This window comes from Hyaena hyaena, unplaced genomic scaffold (assembly GCF_003009895.1).
Source record: "Hyaena hyaena isolate Hyena2069 unplaced genomic scaffold, ASM300989v1 scaffold_4, whole genome shotgun sequence".
In the NCBI taxonomy this organism is placed as follows: Eukaryota; Metazoa; Chordata; class Mammalia; order Carnivora; family Hyaenidae; genus Hyaena; species Hyaena hyaena.
Window position 1 is genome coordinate 844,672 of NW_024080636.1, and position 22,127 is coordinate 866,798.

A 22,127-nucleotide genomic window follows, 5' to 3' on the forward strand; every position below is an offset into this window, starting at 1 on the left:
ACGTTTAACCAGATACTCCATGCAAAGAAATCAGAACAGTAGTTGGCACAAAGTACGCACAAAATTAACGACAGTCATTATTATCGTCAACTATGGGACAAAATGACCAGAGTCATCCAAACTCCCAGCCAACAATTAACTGTAGCACAGGGAATCCCAATCTGACTGACGCGCCGATTTGCCCAATAAGGTACCGGGAAAGAACTCTGTGGAGTCAAACCAATAGCACTAGTCCTTGTTGTTGGACGGGCTTTCTGGCTGTTCCACCAATAGCTTGAAGATTTGACTAAGGAGTGACATTCTGACAGTCCAATGACGCACAACCAGCCCACACTCCGCACTTCGAAGGGGATAAATCAAGGAGCCGGCGGGTATAGATTCCGTTATTAGGCAATACTGGATGGAGAGAGGAGCTCAGGGGAAGCAGCGCGAGGACGAGGCAACAATGAGCTAAAAAAAGAAAAAAGACGATGGTTGCGCCAAGCGAGCTCGGCCGCCATCATGCTCTAGTTTCCCCTTCGCCTCTCCGGGTCCGCGACCAAGGAAGCGGCCTCTGGGATGCTGAGGGGGTGTGTCCCCGAATGATTGGCGCAGGCAGTTCAGCCAATCCTAGCTCGTCAAACGGGAAGCACTTGACCAATGAGGGGCGACGGCCGCGGCGAGGCATTGGAGGGGCGGAACAGCAGCTTGATGGGCATAAAAGCCAGCCAGTGAGAGCCGGAAGCATCCTCTCTGCGGCCAATGGAGTGGGACTCTGGGCGGGCCCCCGAGTGTTTGTGTTGTGGTTTTGGGGGAGGGAGGCGGAGGGGAAAGTTTGTTTATTTTGTTTTTAGTTTCTGGGGTCCCCGTGTTTCTGGGAGGTGAAGCGGGAGGGAGTGACCCCCCGCCCCCCTCAGTCCCCCTACTACGTCGCCTCCATAGCCTGCGGAGAAGCGGGGACCGCGCGCATCGCAGCACATCGCCTCACAGCGGAACGCCGCGCACTCGGAGCCGGCGCGGCTCGGCGGTGAGTGAGGACCGACGGCCACTGCCGCCCTTCCCCTCCCCCGCGCACCGCCCAGTCAGAGCTGGAGGGCCGGGTGGGCGAGGACGCCCGCGGGAGCGCGCGGCGCGGGCCGGCCTGTCAAGCTGAGTCGCAGAGTGTGCGTGTCCTCGCGAGTGAGCGCGCGCGGCGGGGACAGGGCCGGAGGGGGGGCGGGAGCGCGCGCGGGCCCCGGCGGGGGCGGCGGCGTTGAGCGCGCGCTTCGTGGGGGCGGGCGTGCGGTGGGTTTGACCCCGGGGCGGGGAGGGACGCGGGCGACGTCCCGCGCGCAGGGAAGAGGCGCCCCGAATGGCAGGGCCGGGGCTGGCGGGCGCGCGCGGCTCTGGGCGTCACGCGCCAGCAGGTGTGAGCTGGGGGAGGGCTTCCGGGTGGGCTGGTCGAGGCGGGTTCGCTTCCCGTCGCTGGGGGGCCTCCGGGCGGGGAGAGACTCCCCGTCGCCGCGGAGAGCCGGGGCCCGCCGAGGCGCGTCGGGCCCCCGGTCTGGCGGGAGGCAGAGGGAGGCGTCAGGCCTGTGCGGGACCCGCGTCACGGCGGGAACGGGTCCCCCTGCTTAATCCCGGCCGGGAGGGGGGGGGCCCGCTCCTCAGCCCAGACCCCTCACCCCGCCCCTCACCCCAGAGCCCCGCGGTGTGTGTCCACCTTCGGGAGGCGATTCAGACGGAATGGGACGAAACAGCACGGGGAGTGTTTAGGGCTTCCCCTGGGCTGGCGCCCCTTCGGTTCGAACTAGCGGGCAGTGCCGGTGGGTTGAATGAACAGCCTAAAGCGGCTGAAGACACCCAACCGCGTAGCTTCCTAAAGACGAGCCCATCCTCACTTTTTTAGGCACAGGGTACCAGTCTCGGTCTTTCAAGTTTCCTTGCCATCTCATGTGTCTTTTGGCCGTTTTATTACTTTTCAGCACCTATGCTAGACATTGTGCGAGGAATAAGATGAATTTCAAGTTGGTCATTTGTATTACGATAGAAGCAGAATTATGCAACACAACTGGCCAGAGATTTTTCTCCATAGTGAATAAAACGTCATGGGTTACCTCTCCTCCCCCTGATAGTTAAGCGTACGGAAATAAGGTGTATAAAAATCTTGCGTCTTAGCATTTTGTGAAAGTTTAACAGTAGAGGCGATTTCCTTGACTCTTGTGGGGAATTTCGATGGAGGATAGCTTCCTGTTGATTTGGAGAAGCATCAGTGATCTTGGCTTTGAAACTGTACTTATTCTTTTGGTAGTGTTATGTAAATGCCTCTTACAAAGGAGAACTTTTAGCACGTCGTCTTGCATCTCCAAGGCATGCAGTTTCGCTGTAGGTAGGTAGTGGCAGGGGCATGAATGTAGTAGGTGCTAAGGGATCCAGAGCACAAATCAGACTGGTTTGTCCCTCTTGGGACACGGCAATGATAATAACAATGCCTTTATATTCTCTTGGTTCTTGGCCGTTTTTAAGTGTTTGTCCCCAATGTCATTTATTCGAGCAGAATAAAAGAAGAGGAAATGACCAAGCTGCGTTTCTAAGGCAGCGTGTGAACATCATGCCCTTGAAAAAATGATTTTTTCCTCTTTCAGATGGATGCACTTAAAAATGTTTTAAGTCAGAACAATACCACTTGTTCAAACGATAGTAACAGTATTAACTAACATCTACTGCATGCTTCTCATATGCCAGCCTCTTTATATTTTTTCCTAATCCTTTCCTCAAGCCTGTGGGGAATGTGTCGTTACTGTTTTCTGAATAAGAAAAAGATCCTCGAAGAACCACACAGCCAGGAACTTTAAGGGATACTTTTAGTCTCAAGTCTGTCTGGTTTCGAAGCCCGTGCTTATTTCCATTCTGCCTCCTGAATTATCCATGGGAAAAAAAGGCAGAAGGTAGACAGGAAAAGAAATGGCAAAGGCCACTGATGATTAGGTTGCCCATACCTGGCTTAAGAATTTAGGAGCGCCTGAGTGGCTCAGTTGGTTAAGCATCCGACTTCTGCTCAGGTCATGACCTCATGGTTCCTGAGTTTGAGTCCCGCATCAGGCTCTGTACTTGGAGCCCGGAGCCTGCTTAAGATTCTGGGTCTCCCTCTCTCTCTCTGCCCCTCCCCTGCTCGCACTCTGTCTCTCTCACTCTCAAAATTAAATAAATGTTAAAAAAAAAAAAAAAAAGAATTTAATGTTAGGCCGCCTGGGTGACTCAGTCAGTTGGTTGAGCCTCCGGACTCTTGGTTTCAGGTCAGGTCATGATCTCACAATTCATGGTTGCGAAGTTTGAGCCCCGCATAGGGCTCTGCGCTGCTTGGGATTCTCTCTGTCACCCTCTCTCTCTGCCCCTCACCCCTCAAGCTTCACTCTCTCAAAACAAATAAATAAAAAGCAAATAATTAAAAAAATAATTTAATGGTAAGTTAAACTCATTCTTTTTAGAAATTAAGAACATTTTTCCAAAATTACATCCACACTTTGTTTCATTTCTTCCGTTTGGTTTTCATAAAGATAAATAAAAGCGCATTTAATTCAGAACGTCAAGGCTTTCAGAGCCCTTTGTGCAGATCTCCACTTCAGTACCTTGTGATTGTGATAAACCCTGTGCGCTCTTCCAAGGACCAGGCCTTACTTCTGTATCAGGTTACTTGGCACGTAGTAGGAGCACAGTAAATGTCAGCTAAGGAGCAGAATTAAAAGTACAATGATTTCGGGTTTGTTTTAGCAGTTTTGGTTTAACGGGACAATAATAAAGTGAATAATTCATGTGCAAAATGCATGTTCTAGAATACTGAAATGGAGCAACTCATGGTGTAGAAGGTTGGCTCTGCCAGTTTACCGAATCTCCCAGTTCCCCTTATCTCTTTGAGCTGTGTGCCATTCTGTTCTTCCTTTCATCCCCAGAGTTCTACAACAGGAGGCTGTACTGACTGCTTCTCTTCACTGCTCAGGTTATTGTTCGAACCTTTGCAGCCTGGCTCCCAACCTTACCACTCACTGAGGCCTTTTCCAAGGTTGCCAATTACCTAATGGTTAAAATTCCCAGAGCCTCTTTTTGGGATTTATCCTCTTCTGTCTCCCTGCAGCAGTCCTTTTGACTATCCCCACCCCTTTAAAAAATGTTATTTAAGACGTAACATATAGCTGGGCACCTGGGGGGCTCAGTCGGTTGAGCATCTGACTCTTGATATGGGGTCAGGTCACGATCTCGTGGTTGTGGGATTGAGCCCCATGTCGGGCTCAGTACTGAGCATGGAGCCTGCCTGGGATTGTCTCTCTCTTTCCCTGTGACCCTCTCTCCCATCCCCACTCACTCACTCGCTTTCTCTCTCACAAAAACAAACAGAAAAACATAGTTATGTTAACTTTTAGTATGTGTACAGTTCTATGAATATTAGCGCATGTATACATTCATGTAACTCCTCCCACAATCAGGATATAGAGTGGTTTCACCATCCCCCAAAAACTTCCTCCTATTATCCTAGAGATAAACACCAAGGATCAGACTTAGGCTCCTTTTGTTGGGGTTGTTTTATTTTTCTCTTTCGGCTCCTAGAAAATGTTATTTCCTTTTGGAACTTAAACTATCTATCTCTCACCTTCGTATCTACTAAGCCGCATATCCGTGTCTGACATCTCTTCCCTTACTCCAAAACAACATCATTATTTACCTGCTAGAATTCTTCACTACTACTTCGTATTTCCTATGTGTAAAGTTATGTTTAACGTTGCCTCCTAAGCTAGCTCTTCCATCCGATTTTTCTGTATGTTTTGGTGATGCCATCCTCCTCCCTATCTGCGACCCTGGAGCACTCGGAGGGCCCTGTAGTAAACTCTCTGATCCCAGACCTCGGCTACAAATACTGGCTCTTGCCCCTTTGCTGCCAAGCTGGCTCCCATTCTGTAGTCTGAGCAGAGCACTGGTAATTGGAGTACTTAGAACGCCATTGGGATTGGACCACTTCTCTGTTCAAAACTCCTCGCGGCTTCGCACTGTACTGAGGCCCGTTTGGGATTTTATTTCTCATCCTGTGAGGTTCTGTCAGATTGGCCTCTGCCTGCCTCTCCAGCGTTCCCTTATGTCTTTTATGGCCCACCCCCCTTTCTGATGTCCTAATGACTCCGTCTTTCTTTCAGTTCCTTGAATTACCCAAGACTTTTCGCAGCCTCAAATTTATTTTTTTAACATTTTATTTTTTATTATTTTCTTAATGTTTTATTTATTTCTAGGAGAGAGAGAGAGAGAGACAGCGTGAGCAGGGGAGGGTCAGAGAGAGAGGGAGTCACAGACTGAAACAGGCTCCAGGCTCTGAGCTGGCAGTCAGCACAGAGCCCGACGTGGGGCCCGAACCCATGAACCGCGAGATCATGACCTAAGTAAAAGTCGGACGCTTAACCGACTAAGCCACCCAGGTGCCCCCGCAGCCTCAAGGTTTTTGTATGGCCACTCTCCAGGCTTGGGTTGTTCTTACCCTGCTTCCCCCTTAATCTTCATCCATTTGCCTCCAGGGTTCAGATTAAATTGTCGCTTCTTCAGAGAGGCTCTCCTTTATGGCCTCCACCCCCCATCCACCCTCAGTCAGGTCTCTCAGAGCTCTTGTTCTTTTTCATAGCTCTTGCCACCATTTGTGATTCAGGACCACGTCTGTTTTGTTTCTCATGTCTCCAGAGCCCTCCAAGCTTCAGGCTTACGGCAAACCCCCAGTAAATGTTTGTTGGCTGTGTTGTGAGTCTGGGCTTTGCTTTTATAATTTATTGCCCTCTTGTAGTTTCTGGTAGCCTTGCTTTCTACCTCCTGCCTTTTCTGGGACTTGATCTCACTATTAAAAGTCTTGCCATGCAGAGATAGATCTGAAATTGCTAAGAGGACACTGATCCTGTTCTCCTGAATTGCACCTCTGCCTGGGAGCCCTGACCCCTGAGCCACACTAGATCAAACCTAAACTGTGGCTGACCTTGCTGAGTCCACTGAGCAGTGCACCTTGGTTATCCAGGCTGGGGCCAGTGCTTGCAGCTCATTCTTCCCTCGCCTTACCCTGCTCCGGATTTCTTCCTCTCCACCCTCTCCACCCAGCATGCGACTTTTAAACACCTTGTATACATTCCAGCTGAGCCTGCTTACCCTTTGACCTTTGACAGCCTTTTGACATTGACAACTGCCCCTAGGGTCTTGACCCTCCTGTTCCCCCCCCCCCCCCCCCCGCACTAATCTTCCTGAAACAGTGCTTTCTGTTTCCTGCCCCCTCCCCAGATCTAGCACAGGCACTTAAGGTTGAAAACCTTCAGTGGTGTTTCATTGCCTAGAGGGTTCAAACGCTAGCTTGCTATTTCAGGTGCTTCTGACTAGCATTGTCCAGTAGAAGTAGACTGTAGGCCGCCAATGTGAACCACATTAAAAAGGTAGAAAAGGTGTAATAGATTTTCATGACATTTTATTTACTTCCATATACCCCAAATATTTTATGTAAACATGTAATCAGTAAAAAACAGTGAGATGCTTTACATTTTTTTTTCATGTTAGGTCTTTGAAATCTGGAGTGTATTTTTCACTTACTTCATCTCAATTTAGACTACTCCCATTTCAAGATGCCGTATGTGGGTAGTGGCTACTGTGCTGGCCAACACAGCCCTGCACCGTGTCCTCCACAGAGGTGGAAACCTGTACCTAGGTAGTTCCAGCGTAGCTTTTTGGTAACTGTATTCCCCTTAACTACCACCAGCTCCTCTTGCTTGGGGATCCCAAGGTATCCCTAAAGTTCAGTTCTCACCATTTCCTCTAACCTTTTAACATTATTTTGGTGTGTGCACTGTTTTTTCGTATAGTAATTACTTATAATAATTATCATTTTGCTTGTAATATGAAGTAAAGTTAAAATATTTTAATAACTGGGGCCGCTTGGGTGGCTCAGTTGGTTAAGTGTTCTACTTCGGTTCAGGTCATGGTCTTAGAGTTCATTAGTTTGAGCCACACATTGGGCTCTGTACTAATGCCTCAGAGCCTGCTTCGGATCCTCTGTCTCCATGGCTCTCTGCCCCTTACCCACTTGTGTACTCACTCAAAAATAAATAAACATTAAAAAAACATATATTCTTGGGGTGCCTGGGTGGCTCAGTTGGTTGAGCGTCCGACTCTTGGTTTCAGCTCAGGTCATGATCTAGCAGTTCATGAGTTCAAGTCCCACATTGGACTCTGCACCGTCAGTGCTTGGGATTCTCCCTCTATCCTCCATTCTCTGATCCTCCCCCACGTGCATGCATGTACTCTCTCTCTCTTTCTCTCAAAATAAGTAAATTTAAAAACAGTAATATAAAAAATATATATTTTAGGGGCACCTGGGTGACTCAGTCGGTTAAGTCTGACTTTGGCTCAGGTCATGATCTCATGGTTCATGAGTTCAAGTCCCTCACTGGGCATTCTGCTGTTAGCACAGAGCCCTCTTTGGATCCTCCGTCATCTTCTCTCTCTGCCCCTCCCCCATCCATCTCAAAAATAAACATTTAAAAGAACATAAAAATAAATATATTTTAATAACTGATATTTAACAGGGGATGGTCACTGACCAATGGAAATAAGTGCCTGATGAGTTAGAACCGATGACAATTGTACACAGCCTCTGTTTTCATCTGTGTGTACCTGCTGAATATAGCTCTGATCATTCCGAATTGGTGTATTGTTGGCTTTCCCCATAAAACTATGCGTTCCTCAAAGGCAGGCTCTTGTCCTACTCATCTTTGCATCCCTAAGACGGCTCCTGACCTGGCTTATAGTAGGCAGTCTATAAATACTTTAAATGAACAAATACTACCTTATATGTTGTTTTATTCTATGTTCTATATTTTATCTTTCCAAATAGAAACTAAAATGTAAGTCCTTTGAGAAGAGAGATCATGAATTATGAAGGAGTGTATAGAATATTTTCTCGATGGTCTTCACAGGAACATTCCTTCTGAATGAGGATTTGCTTTAAGAAAAATAACTGTTGGGTGCCTGGCTGGCTCAGTCACAGGAGGGTGCATGCAACTCGTGGTTTTGGGGTTGTGAGTTTGAGCCCCACTTTCGGTGTAGAGATTACTTCAAAACATAAAATCTTAAAAAATATAAAAATAAAAAAATAACTGTTTAGGGGTACCTGACTGGCTCAATCAGTAGAGCATGCAACTCTTTATCTTGCGGTCCTGAACTTGAGCCCCATGTTGGGGGCAAAGAGATTACTTAAAATCTCTGTTTGTTACAGCCCACTGTTGATGTTTAAAACATTGAATAAAGATTTTAAAAAATAACTGTTTAAATAATATTTTGGGTTTTCCGGCTCAGTCAGAAATGAGGTTTGGTGCTTTTTAAAAAATTTTTTTTAATGTTTATTTTTGAGAGAGAGAACAGGGGTAGGGAGGGGCAGAGAGAGAGAGAGGGGGCGACACAGAACTCGAAGTGGGTCAGCACAGAGCCCGACGCGAGGCTCGAACTCCCTAACTGAGATCGTGACCTGAGCCGGAGTCAGATGCCCAACCAACTGAGCCACCCAGGCGCCCTGAGGTTTGGCTTTAATGAGACTTATTTTCTGCTGTGGTTTGTAAACTGGCTGGGAAAGCAGATTCAGAAGAACTCCTTGGAATTAATGTATACTCTTCCAGAGTTATGAGTACAGTTGGTTTTGGAAAGGCAATGCCTAGGACTTAGAAGCCCTGTGTTGGTTTGCATTGCAGACATTTGCTTGGGTACCTACTATGTTCCAAGCACAGGAATGAATGAGAGTTAAAAACTAGAATAGGGTGAAAAGAATGCCCTTTTAACACAGAGATGAAATGATTAATTCTTCCTAGGAAGATTTCATTTTTCTCTGCTCCATTTTATTTTACCCATTTCTAGCATGGACTGCCCTACGTCATGTTTCTAGGTCTGTCTCTCCCACTAGATTATCAGTTTCTTAAGAGCAAGAGTGTTGTATTCATCTCTGTGTCCCTAAGCACACACTGTACTGTGCCTGCCATATTGTAGGCTCTCAAGTGTTTATTGAATAAATAATCTCAAATAAATTACTTAGCTTTGCAAAACCTCAGTTTTTTTCTTTTGTAAGCAGGGAATTCTCTGCCTCAGAGAATTGTTGAGGCCGTAAAAAGAATAGTTTTTTAAAACCAAATATCTCTTCTGTATGTGTTCTACCTCAGTATAAAACACTCAAAACACATGTGCAAATCTGATCATATTTGTCCCCTACTTAACTGTTAATGAGTCCCAAAAGCTCTGCCACCCCCCTTTTGGAATATAAGCTTTATAAATAACTGGTCTGTCTTGTTCACTGAATACCCAGCAAAGAGCCTACCTTACATCCTGCACTCTCCCCTTTGCTGCCTGAACTGTCACCACACTGACCCCCTTCTGTTTCCTGAAATGTGTATTCCTCTCCACTCATTTCCTTGCACTTGCTGTTCCCATAGCTTGGAAGCCCCCCACCCTGACCTTAGTTGATGCATCTTCAATCCTCTGAGCTCAGTTTATATGTCACTTTCTTAGTGACTTCTTAATCACCCCCACCCCAGATTAGATGTGCTCCCTTTTTTTTTTTTTTTTAAAGATTTTATTTTTAAGGGGTGCTAGAGTGGCTCAGTTGGTTAAGCGTCCGAGTTTGGCCCAGGTCATGATCTCATGGTTCGTTGGTTCAAGACCCGCATCAGGCTCTGTGCTAACAGCTCAGAGCCTAGAGCCTGCTTCGGATTCTATGTCTCCTTCTCTGTCTGCCCCTCCCCCACTCATGCTCTGTTTCTCTCTGTCTCAAAAATAAATAAACGTTAAAAAAATGTTTAGTTTTTAAGTAATCTCTTTACCCAACATGGGGCTCGAATTTACAATCGCGAGTCATACCTTCCACAGATTGGGCCAGCCAGGCACCCCTCCGTGTGCTCCTTTTAAACACTCAGAGCACTTAATAGAATTGTAATGAAGTAATCATTTAATTTATATATTGTTTCTTTGCTAGAACATAGTTACATGAATAAAAATACTTTGGTTTTTTTTCATGTGTGTGTAACTAGCTTCTGGCACTGTAAGTTGCACATAGTAGGTCCTCATAAATATTTTTCACATGAAGTTAGGAAAGAGAACTAAAACTAAAAATAGAATTAAAAAAAGAAGAGTCATTTAAAAAAAAGTCATTCTAATGGTTTGAATAAATATATGGGGCGGGGAAGGGCTTTACTTTTTAAATTATCTCCAGGTTCTTTTCATATTTTTTAAATTACTACTTGAAATAAGTAAACATTTTTAAGATTACAGAAAGAATATTGTTATTAAAAATTTTAATATGTCTGAAAATCTAAGTTACTAATGAGTATCCTTTTAATCCTTATTAGTAGAAATGATCAGCATGGTTTTTACTTTTAAAATCTTATGGGGCACCTGGGTGGTTCAGTCAGAGGAACATGTGACTCTTGATCTCTGGGTTGTGAGTTCAAGCCCCAGGTTGAGTGTAGAGCTTGCTTCAAAATAAAATCCTGAAAAAAATTTAAAAATTAAAGTCCTTTTTATATGGTAGGGACTAGGATTGCTACAATTTCACTGAATACTCGCATGCGTACACGTGCCGAACGATCTTAGATGCTAGAACTACACGAATGGGGTGAGAAGAGATCTTTGCTCCCAAGGAGTGTACAGCCAAGTGGGCGTGGCACACTTGGACACAGATGAGTGCCAGTGGTATAATAAATGCTGTGATAGTGCAAGGGATGGGGCGGCGGGGGGAGGGGGGGAAGAAAAGTCATCAGTACAATTGGAGGTAAAGAAAGCCTTTCCAGGGAGGGAGACGCTCTCAGTAAGTCATGGAAGAAAAGGGCATTTCAGGCAGAGGCAGAGGGAACAGCCTGTGCATAGGCACAAAGGAACATATTTAGTATATGGACACGATGGCTGGATGGGGAAGTGATATGCTTTATAAAGCTGGTTTTGGGGGACAGGGCCGATGGCTGACCTACAGGCTGTGACCTGTTACACTCAGACTCTTAGGTTACATTGCATTTCAGAAGTGGAAATGATCTTAGAAATAATGATGTGATTCTGTATATTTGAATTCATAAAAGCGTTATAAAGTACCATTCAGTGTCAACTATACTAAAAAAAAAAAAAAAGTACCATTCAAAGAAGATTAGTCATAAACCAGAATGGTGCTTGTCACTGTACCTATAACCATGCAAATGATATCAGATGGAGTTAGAAAGTGGTGACTCATTTCAGCTTATCTGTATGAGCCGAGAGTAAAGGAAGTGACCTCTTGCTTGACTGCCTGAGGTGAGTGTTGATCCATCTCGCAAGGGCCAGATGATGCACCAGTGAAAGGGATAAGATCAGAAAGGAGTATCTAGAAGAGCCTCTGGGTATGTGTACATTTTTACAGCTGGAAGGTTGTTAAACGTCTGGGGCTCCTGGGTAGCTTGGTTGGCTAAGCTTCCATCTTCAGCTCAGGACATGATCTTGAGGTTTGTGAGTTTGAGCCCCGCCGCATCTGGCTCTGCACTGATGGTGCCGTGTCTGCTTGGGACCCTCTATCTCCTCTGTCTTCCTTCCCCCCTACCAAAAAATAAACTTTTTTTTTTTAAAAAGGTTGTTACATGTCTGTAAGTCTCCAATTGGTTTATTGAACTCGCATTAGTTTAATTTGATTCTCAATCATATAATTAAGAAAGGAAGATTTGATGAATGTAAATCTAGCACATTTTTCTTCGTTTTATTCCTCTTTAGTTCAACAGCTCTTTGCTTTCTTGTCTCCTTCCATATCTTTCCCTCAGCCCTGTTACTTTTTTTTTTTTTTTTGAGAGGTATAGGGAGGGGCAGAGGAAGAGAGAGAACAATCTTAAAACAGGCTCCATGCCCAGTACAGAGCTCCACTTGGGCTCAGTCTCACAAGCGTGAGATCATTGAGCCGAAAACAAGTGTTGTACTCTTTACTGACTGAGCCACCCAGGTACCCCCCCCCCCAGCCCTGTTACTCTTAAGTAGTGCCTCCTTTCCTCTGATCCATCCCATCTCTTCCCATCTTTTTTTCCATTATCACTAAGTTGTTTTCAGTTACAACTGTGGGATGCCTGTACTTTGTTGGCATATACAAGATTTGTCAGCTTTGATTGTTCAGAGCTTGATATTTTTCAGAGTGATTGGAGGTTAAGCTCCGTAGTGCTGGTCGACACTCAGAATATGCTAATCATTGCCATGTCAGTTGCTACAAATTCTGTGTGTTCATTTGTTGATCTAGATTACAAGAGGCAAAAGAGATAGTGGATGGTAGGGAGAATGATAGCAGTTGAGTGTAGTTTATTTCAAGATGTTTGGAAAAGAAAGAAAGGAGATACGGGAAGCAGGGCCAGAGAAGGCAACCAGAGAAGGTTGAGAAGGCAACCTGTTAAGGTGAGATAGGAAATCTACATAAAGATGTGTAGCAAGGACCCGGGAGAGAAAGAAAAATTGAAACTCTTTGAATGGAGAAGGTAGCAGGTAACCCATAGGGCAAGGCCATCAGATTCCTCTCAAGGGCATAGGTGGCATGATAATCCTTAAAGTTCCTTGTAGTTCCTTAACTACTCTAGTTAAGAAGGGAGAAGTCAGGATTTGTCTCTTGGTACTTTGAGCTCATTATACTGCTCTGGCTACCAGCAGAATGGTTTGCACATAGCAGGGGTAGACATTCTGAGAGAGAAATTCACAGGATGGAAAGAAAATATTGGTTATAACTTTAAACATGTTCTAGTTACTAGATCGCACTGTGTGGTTCATGACAAATGAACACGTTTATTAATCCTGTGTCTTGTGAATAGAACAGGTTACGTTGTATTCTTTTCCTAAGTGTTCATTTATCAAATGTATATATTTAAAATATACCACAATGTTTATAATGCTGTTTTGGCACGTCTTTATTTTAAAAACATCGAGAACTTTGGGCACCTGGGTGGCTCAGTCGGTTTAGCGTCCGACTTCAGCTCAGATCATGATCTCGTTGTCTATGAGTTCAAGCCCTGCATCAGGCTCTGTGGTGACAGCCCAGAGCCTGGAGCCTGCTTCAGATTCTGTGTCCCCCTCCCTCTCTGCCCTTCCCCAGCTTGTGCTCTGTTTCTCTCTGTCTCTCAAAAATAAATACTGTTTAAAAATATAAAAAAAAAATAAATAAAAACATCGAGAACCTCAGAAAGTGGAAGTAGACCAGGCTTCCTAACTCAGGCCCAGGTCAGCATATCAAGAGAAATGTCTTAAACATCTGCTAGGTTCTGGTGAGGAAATAAGGAAAGAGAAACAAAGTAAAAAGATGAAAACTGAGACCCTCCAAGGAGCTAGATATTTTTTCCTCAGCTGGAAATCTTGCAGATTTCCAGTAGTCTATCCTCAGTAGTGTCCCCTATGCAAGGGGCTCTTTTACCCAGTTGTATATTTCAGTGGCACTTCTGAATATAGAATCTCTCCACGTAGATGTACCAACAGATTTTAAAATAAATCTTTTCCCAACTACTCTTTTTCAACCTCTTCACTATAAAACCTTCTATATTTTTATACCAAAGTGTTTAAAATGCATGATGTTTTTATTTTGCAGTTTGGCTGTATCCCCTTAAACAAAAGGACACACAAGTGACTATTTCCCCCTTAACACCATGCAGGTGGGTCTGTGGATAGAGAGGCCTTTTTATGCCGCCACATTCCCATTCCTGAAACACAGGCCCAATTGGGAAATCGTTACTTTTAAAACACAGAGAGCATTAGTGAAAAGGCTCTTTGTAAAAATAACAAAAACAAAACGATAGAATGGAAATGCAAAACACATCACATTTCAAGCCAGTAAGGGCTGGTTTGAAAACTTTAAAAAGGGGACCCTGTGCCCCACGCACGGCTTGTGAGGCGGCCTCAGCACATTGTGACACCGCCCTACGCTTCCTGAACCTGCCAGAGCCCAGGCTCAACGCTGATGTTTTGTGTTTGCTTCGGAAGCGGATGCTCTCTAGACTTCTCTTTCCTGTACTCAAAAATGAGTATTTAATGTCATTTTTTTCATGTTTTCCTTAACCTCCCAAAGACTTGGGAATCGTCATTCAGAGTGCTTTTTAGAGAAGGTAACTCTGGAGACTGGAGAGGGGCCTCTGGTTCGCCTCCCTTATAAGTTGTTGACTCTGTCGGGTCCATCATTGCTAACCCACCCTTCCAATTCCCGGATCACAGAAGTCTGAAGCACTGACTCTTGGATCACTGCTATGTCCCTTAGCTCCTTGTGTTGTGGCTTTGGACCTCGAGTCTCTCCTTTTTGTTTCTACTCCATCATCCTGATTCTAAGTCACCCTCAGGTTATGGCTGGATTATTAAAATAGCTTCCTGTCGTTGTTCTGTTCCCAGTTTCCCCCCAGAAAACATTTCCTACATGCTGTGTTTTCTTAGTCTGAAATCCAAACACCTGTGTCTAAGCCAGGCTCCTTCACTGCTTCCATCCTTCAACTGTCATTCCCCAGTTTTGAACCTTTGCCTTCTGTGCAGGCTTTTCTCTCTTTTTCATATGATTCTCTCACTTTTTGTCCCCATACTTTATAACTTCCTTATGTAAAATATACTCCCTGTTTCTGGCTTCCAAGCCATTTTGCTTCTCACTCTCAGAAAGCCTTCTTTAAACTTTTCTTCTGGAAGCCTTTCTTTATTAAAGCCCTCTTTCATTTGGACACAGTTTGTTTTCATCGATGTGATCGAAGTAACTTTGCTAGTTTCATTCATTACTTTTAGTGGCATTTTTATCAGTTCTTTCCTTTTGTCTTTTTTCACATACAACGATATCATTTACAGAGAAAGTCAGTTTTATTTTCTAAACGTTGAGTCCAAATTCTTGCCTCCTTAGACTGGCTAGGACCTCAAGTACCATGTTGAATAGAAGAAGTATGAATGGACGTCTTTGCTTTTTTCTCAGATTTAGGGGGAAAACATTGTACTATTAAGTGTTTTTCCTAGTTACTTAGCTACTACTCAGCTGAATACTGGAGGGTCACCCTGCAGATCTCTAGTGTGTTCTTTCTCTGTGCAGCGCTTTCCTTCCCAGTACTGTACACTGTAAACTCGAGCTGCCTCGGCTTTCCGGAAATCTCGGCTGCATCTCCTCAATTCAGGGAGGTCTCTGAGTTCCACTTGGGTTTCCCCTCCCTGCTTGGTGGCCTGGAATCTTTCCCTAGGCAGCGAGCTAGGGCAGTGGTAGGGCCCACTTTGTTTGTTTACCATCCCTTTAGGCACCACAGTCCTTCCTTGCCTGATGTCCAGTGTTTTGAAAACCGTTGTTTAAATATTTTGTCCAGTTTTTTAGTTCTCTGGGGTTTTTTGGGTTTTGGTTTTTTTTTTTTAGCTGCAAGGGTACATCTGACTGCTGTTACTCCATCTTTTCTTTAAGTGGAAGTCCTATCTTTTCTTAAAACATCTCAGGAATTATTTAGGAGTTGCTTCCAGAATATGAAATACTCTTTGGAATTTCCGTAGGGGCAAATCTTCGTTCTTTCGGGGTGGATTTGATTTTGGGGAGCAACCAAGGTCTGGTTAAATGATTTGCCTGGGTAATACTGTTTGGGGTTCCAAAATGAGTTCAGAATAAAGAGGCGCATTTCCTTGTGTGATTTGTAAACTGGTTTGGAAGCAAAGTAGGAATTGCAAAGTATTTTCAGTGATGGCAACCTGATTTAGATAAATACCTGTGTAACTTCTTAAGAGTGTGTGTCTTGAAAAATAACTTCCATTTGAATGTTTCTACGTATTGATTGGTATATATTTAGTATCAGATTATGTTTACAACTTGGACTTAACTGCTTTTTTTTTTTTAAATATTTTTATTTTATTTCTAGGATAGAGAGAGACAGTGTGAACAGGGGAGGGTCAGAGAGAGAGGGAGACACAGACTCTGAAACAGGCTCCAGGCTCTGAGCTGGCAGTCATCACAGAGCCTGACGCAGGGCTCGAACCCACTAACCGTGAGATCATGACCTAAGCGAAAGTCGGACGCTTAACCGACTAAGCCACCCAGGCACCCCAGGACTTAGCTGCTTCTTAAGTTGATTTTATGTGATACTGTCTCTCCAACTTGATTACAAATTTACTGACCTCTGGACAGTTTTGTACATTGTCTCACTATGCTGTACTCAACTGTGGAAGCTCCTTAAATCAGGATAGTTAACTAATTCCTAGTTAACTATAATTACCTGATAGTTAACTGATTCATAAGGAAACAAAGATCACTCTGTCAAAATATGCTGCATGATATAAAAGATATAAAATTGGGTTTTGATACCTGTATAGCATTATTAATGCCTCCATAATTTAAATTTAAAGTTACTCACGTAAGATATTGAATTCCAGTAGCATGAGCACGTATCTGTATCTGTCTCACACTGCAGGAATTAATGTGAATGACCTAGTTCAAAGAGATGCCTTGAATCTGGATCTGTTATGTAATTAACCAAAGAATAGCCTTAGAAGCTAGTAGATCAGTATATGTGCTACATTAGATGAACTCTTTATCACTGGATAAAATTCTTCGGGCGGGTAGGAGGCAGAGGAAGGGTAACATTCTTTTCCCACAATCTTTGTTTACTGGCACCTACAGGTCCCGTTAGCCCCACCTCCACTTCCCATTAGAAAACAAGGGGTTTAGAAAATATTTTTCGTGGATTAAATTCTTAGATTTTTAATTTTCAATATATTTTTTAATTTCCTATTTTAGTTAACTGACTTTATAGCTTTACAGTTCTTTCATAGTCAGTCTTATAATAGAGACTGGTTATTCATACTTACATGATGTCTTCTTGGCTTGCTCTTTATCCTTGATATTCTAGTACCTTCCGATTTTGTTTTCTTTGTTCTCCTTTCTTCCAGTTCTGCTTTGTTCCAAGTAAAAGGAAGATTACCATGGGAAATTTTTCTTTTAAAGTTTGGTATAAGAGATGGACTTTAAAAATTTTTTTAATTAAACATTTTTTTAATTTAACTTTTTAAATTTTATTTTTTATTTTAGAGAGAGAAAATCTTAAGCACATGGCACACTCAGCACAAAGCCCTACACAGGGCTCAGTCCCATGACCCTGGGATTATGACCTGAGCCAAAATCAAGAGTTGGATGCTCAACCGACTGAGCCACCCATGCACCCCAGAAAAGGAGATTTTAAATCCAAATTTACCTTGAATTTTTAAATTTTTGGTTTTAATTAATTAATTTAGAATTCCATATATCAATAATGTTTTCATATGTACTATTTTCTGATGGCCACATAAATTTCATGTATAGTACAAACTATAGTAAACAATACTGGTGAAGATAACCTCATCCTTTCTAGGGTACAGCAGCAGCTAGACAACTAGTGTTGGTACTGATGTTTTAAGGAGTTTTTTGAATTATTTTTCAATCTTTAGTTTTTTTGAGTATAACTGTGAGGGCTTCCTTTAGGCAGAAATAATTTGGGGTTCTTCTGCATCCCACACATGTATTAAAAGAGGTTTTCACAGCTCTCATGTCTACCAGTTGTGAAACGAGGTTCCTGTTTGGTTGCATTGTTTCTACCATTTTGTTAGTTGTGTGAGAGTGGGGGACGGAGGGAGGATTGGTGTGTAGTTAAAAAAAAAATTCAACCAATTTTGTGTTAAATAGATACAACAGTTTAAAATGTAGTACTGCATTTATGTTTATTAAAGTCTTTATTCTGTCCCTATTTTTCATGTGAAATCTGCTGAATTACTCTTCATTGTAATTAATTATAGGTTCCTAGTACTTTTATGTCTTAGTTCTTGCTTTAATATGGCTTTACAATTTTGTTTCTCTAATAGAGAACTTTGAGTTTTGCAAGTTTTGTTATCATTTGTTATTTAGTCATAAAGTATAATGGAATTGATACATAACTGGGCTAAAATATATAATTTTCCTTACTTGCACATGTTCTCTCCCTTGACTTTTATTTTGTGTTCTATTCCTTGAAAACTAGTTGGATAACGTGACTTCATTTTTGATTTTTTTTAATGTTTTCAATTGATACTTGTTCACTTTTAAAATTTGTGCCCTCTTTCGGGGCGCCTGGGTGGCTTAGTCGGTTGGGCGTCCGACTTTCGCTCAGGTCATGATCTCGCGGTTCGTGGGTTCAAGCCCCGTGTCGGGCTCTGTGCTGACTGCCAGCTCAGAGCCTGGAGCCTGTTTCAGTCTGTGACTCCCTCTCTCTCTGACCCTCCCCTGCTCACGCTGTCTCTCTCTCTCTCTCCTAGAAATAAATAAAAATTAAAAAAAAAATAATAAAAAATAAAATTTGTGCCCTCTTTGATACATTAAAAAAATCACAGGCTGCCTGCATGGCTCTGTTGGTTAAGCATCTGACTTCGGCTAAGGTCATGATCTCATAGTTCGTGTGTTCGAGCCCTGCATCGGTTTGTGCTGATGGCTCAGAGCCTGGAGCCTGCTTCCTATTCCACGTCTCCCTTCCTCTCTGCCTCTCCCTTGTTTACCCTCTGTTGCAGTCTCAAAAATAAATAAACGTTAAAAAGAATTTTTAAAAAAATCACATTCCCTTTGTTTTTGTTTAAAAAATTTTTAAACAAAAAAATAAATAAAATTATTTATTTATTTTTGAGAAATTAGGGGAGTGGGCAGAGTGGGGGAGGGGTGTGGGGGGTGGGGACGAGAATCCCAAGCAGGCTCCCTGCCAGCAGCGCAGACTTGGCTCTATCTCACTAACCAAACCAGGACATCATGACCTGAGCTGAAATCAGGAGTCAGATGCTCAACCGACAGAGCCACCCAGGTGCCTTCTTTTGTTTTTAAACATAGACAGAGAATTGAAAGCATATCGACAGAGGTCTGCTCTTTGAACTTTATGATCTTTACCCCATTCTGATACTACCCTCCTGCCAAAGGTGATAACCACCCTTCTGATTTTAATGTCACCTTCAGAGAGCGGTTGACTTAGAGTAACGTTGAAGCGGCATAAAATGTTCTAATAATAATGCAGTTAAAGATTTACAGATATTCATTGAAAAATATTTTTTTAATGTTTTATTTATTTTGGAGAGAGAGAGAGAGAGAGACAGCATAAGCAAGGGATGGTCAGAGAGAGAGGGAGACACAGAATCCAAAGACAGGCTTCAGGCTCTGAGCTAGCTGTCAGCACAGAGCCCGACGTGGGGCTGGAACCCACAAACCGTGAGATCATGACCTGAGCTGAAGTCGGACTCTCAACTGACTGAGCCACTCAGGTGCCCCTTTTAAAAAAAAAAGATTTTTTTAATGAAAGATTTACAGATATTCAAAGTATAGTATTTTTTAATAGCGTAAGTTTCTAGAAAAGAGAAATTAATTAGTTGAAATTTTGAGACCATTCAGGAAAAAATTATGTATTTCAATGGAGGCTGATAGGACCATTTTAATAAAAAGCCATTTTGAGGTTCATAGTCCTTCATTGGAAACTGTAAGGGCCATCAGTATTTTAGAATTTAGAAATTTTCTTTATTTTTAGAAAGCTAACAAGATGCTTTTACCGTATATTATGTAATGTCCTTGCACAGTCAGGGGCAGCACTTCGTAGTTGAATACATGAATATTTCGGCAGCCAGAGCTATGACTGTTCTCACTTTAGTGGATACACTATAAATAGTCTCATGTCAGTTCAGGTCAGATTTGGCTGCCAATTAAGTCAGATCAAGTATTTCTACCAGATGAATTACAGAAAACTGGTGGTTTTCAGAAGTTCTTGGATTTGGGAATTGTGGCTAAGGGATTATGGACCCATGTTTACTTTCTTAGCCCTAATGTTTGTGTCTTTTGTTAACCTTCAGAAAATGAAACCTGCTTTCCTTTTTTTTCTCCTACAGGATACGAGATTAAATCTGTTTTCTAGAGGCCAGTTAATAGAAATTAGGACACCTCTTCACAAAGCTTGATCCCTTAGGCGGCTGTCACTGTCACGTGGCACCTTCTACAGTACTCCTCTGGCTTTATGTTAAGAATCTCCTGGTTCCTTTCTCCATTCTCCTTTCAGAGGTGCTTTGTGGTAATAAATAGTAAGTAAAAAGGATTTAAAATGTGCCGTACTTCACGTAAGATATATCCTATCTCATGTAATAAGGTTTCAGAAGGAGCCGCAAGCTTTTCTCTGCACTGACCTTTTCTACTATCAGCTAATGTGGTAGCTTTAAAAATAAATCTTTCCAAAAGGAATCCACGCTTACGGTAAAACTAAAATCCAGTTGTAGAAAAGTATAAAGAAAAACTAGACGCCTTCTCCTGCCCTTTGGTGTTCCTCACCCAGCTAGTTTTTTGACCACTTGTTTTAGAGCTTTTCTAGGGGTTTGGATCCTTTTTGGTTTGTTTGTTTTACTTTGTTTTTGTTCAGACATTCCAGAGGACAGTTTGGGAAATTCCAATTAGACACTAAACCCCACTTGGACTAAGTTTGTGTTCATTATGTGTTAAACTATGGAGATGGCCTTTTCTGTTCTAGTTGACATATATAAATTTTATTCCTAGAGCTGTTTGTTCAGATTGCATCATTATGAAATGTTAATTAGATATGTTTTTTGCATTAATTCATACCAACTGTTCCAAATTGAGAATATCTGAGTATTACCCATATTCAGAAGTAGAAATAACAATGACTGACTGATTTATTTAGCAAAAAGTAATTTTTTTCATGTAAAAAAACATAACATTTAACAGTGCACACTTACTTTTAAGGAGCACTTTTAAGAAGTGGGGTGTTAGGGGCGCCTGGGTGGCTTAATCGGTTAAGCGTCCGACTTTCGCTTAGGTCATGATCTCGCGGTTCGTGGGTTCGAGCCCCGCGTCGGGCTCTGTGCTGACTGCCAGCTCAGAGCCTGGAGCCTGTTTCAGTCTGTGACTCCCTCTCTCTCTGACCCTCCCCTGCTCACGCTGTCTCTCTCTCTCTCTCCTAGAAATAATAAAATTAAAAAAAAAATTAAAAAAAAAAAAGAAGTGGGTTGTTAGCTCATTTGCTAAGTCAGTGGTTCTCAAGGTAAGCATATGGGCAGCAGGATGGAGAGGTGGTCCCAGTGATTATTCCCAAGAATATTACTGAAATTGTTTATGTTTTTAAACCCATGATAAATATAATAAGAGCATAATGCATATGTGAATGCCCTTCTGGGGAAAGTGTAAGTTTTGTCTTATATGTTTATATGGAATCCAGATTTTTTTATTCTTTAGTTCAACAAAGTAAAGTTTAAAGTTAGTTCTTCACACATAATGTGAAGAAATGGCTTTATAATAAACAGATGGAGAATGTTGGGACATTTAATGTACCTTTTATTTTTTAATTTCATTTATTTATTTGGTTTTTTTTTTTTTTTTAATTTATTTAGAGAGGGCATGCATACAAGTAGGGAGGGGCAGAGAGAGTGGGACATAGAATCCCAAGCAGATCCGTGCTGTCAGCACAGAGCCTGACTTGGGACCCGAAATCACGAACTGTGAGATCATGACCTGAACCAAAATCAAGAGACTGACGCTTAACCAACCCAGCCACCCAGGCACCCCTTTATTTTTTAATTTTTATTTATGTATTTTGAGAGAGCGCATGCGTGTGGCCATAAACCCATTAATTCAAGATCTGAGTAGAAATCAAGAGTTGGTGCTTAACCACCTGAGCCACCCAGATGTACCTTTTTGAATGAGGATGTGTCTAATAAGTATTGGCTGAAATGTATTCAACTGAAGGATACTCAGTTTCAAACTGCTTGGCCGGTTCTCTTGCTAGCACTTCCCCCACAGTACCCTGTACTACTCCTGCGGCCCCTACACACATAGGGTCTGGGTTTTCTTTTTTCCCAGTCCTTATACCTGGTACCATATATGTGGCACAGGAGAAATAAGTAGTCATTAGTGTTCCAGGCTACCTGTTTGCCATCTTAGAGCCTCAGATTCCTTGTTTTTGCAGAGTACTATAGACTGTTGTTGTTCTTATTGTTATTGTTGTTATGTGAAGGTCAAGGGCCCTGACTGTCTTTTCCTTGTGGAGCACTGTTAGGATTCAATACTGCATTGAATAGGAGCTTCTCTGATGTGGCTGGGAATTGCGGGAGCTAGAGATTTCTAAAGGCTTTATGGCAAAGATCTGGCCTGGCTGGGGAATGTGAGAAATATAGGG

The 22,127-nt window shown here is 42.8% G+C and overlaps 1 protein-coding gene across 3 annotated transcripts in view; it reads left to right on the forward strand.

Annotated features, from left to right (window-relative positions):
• The first annotated feature begins 1,115 nt into the window (after positions 1-1,115).
• TNRC6B (trinucleotide repeat containing adaptor 6B) overlaps positions 1,116-22,127 on the forward strand; it is a 241,071-nt gene continuing 220,059 nt past the window's right edge. For all 3 annotated transcript variants that reach the window (XM_039236190.1, XM_039236196.1, XM_039236206.1), the window contains exon 1: positions 1,116-1,142. The gene's annotated coding sequence lies outside the window, so the exon portion shown is untranslated. The remainder of the gene's footprint in view (positions 1,143-22,127) is intronic.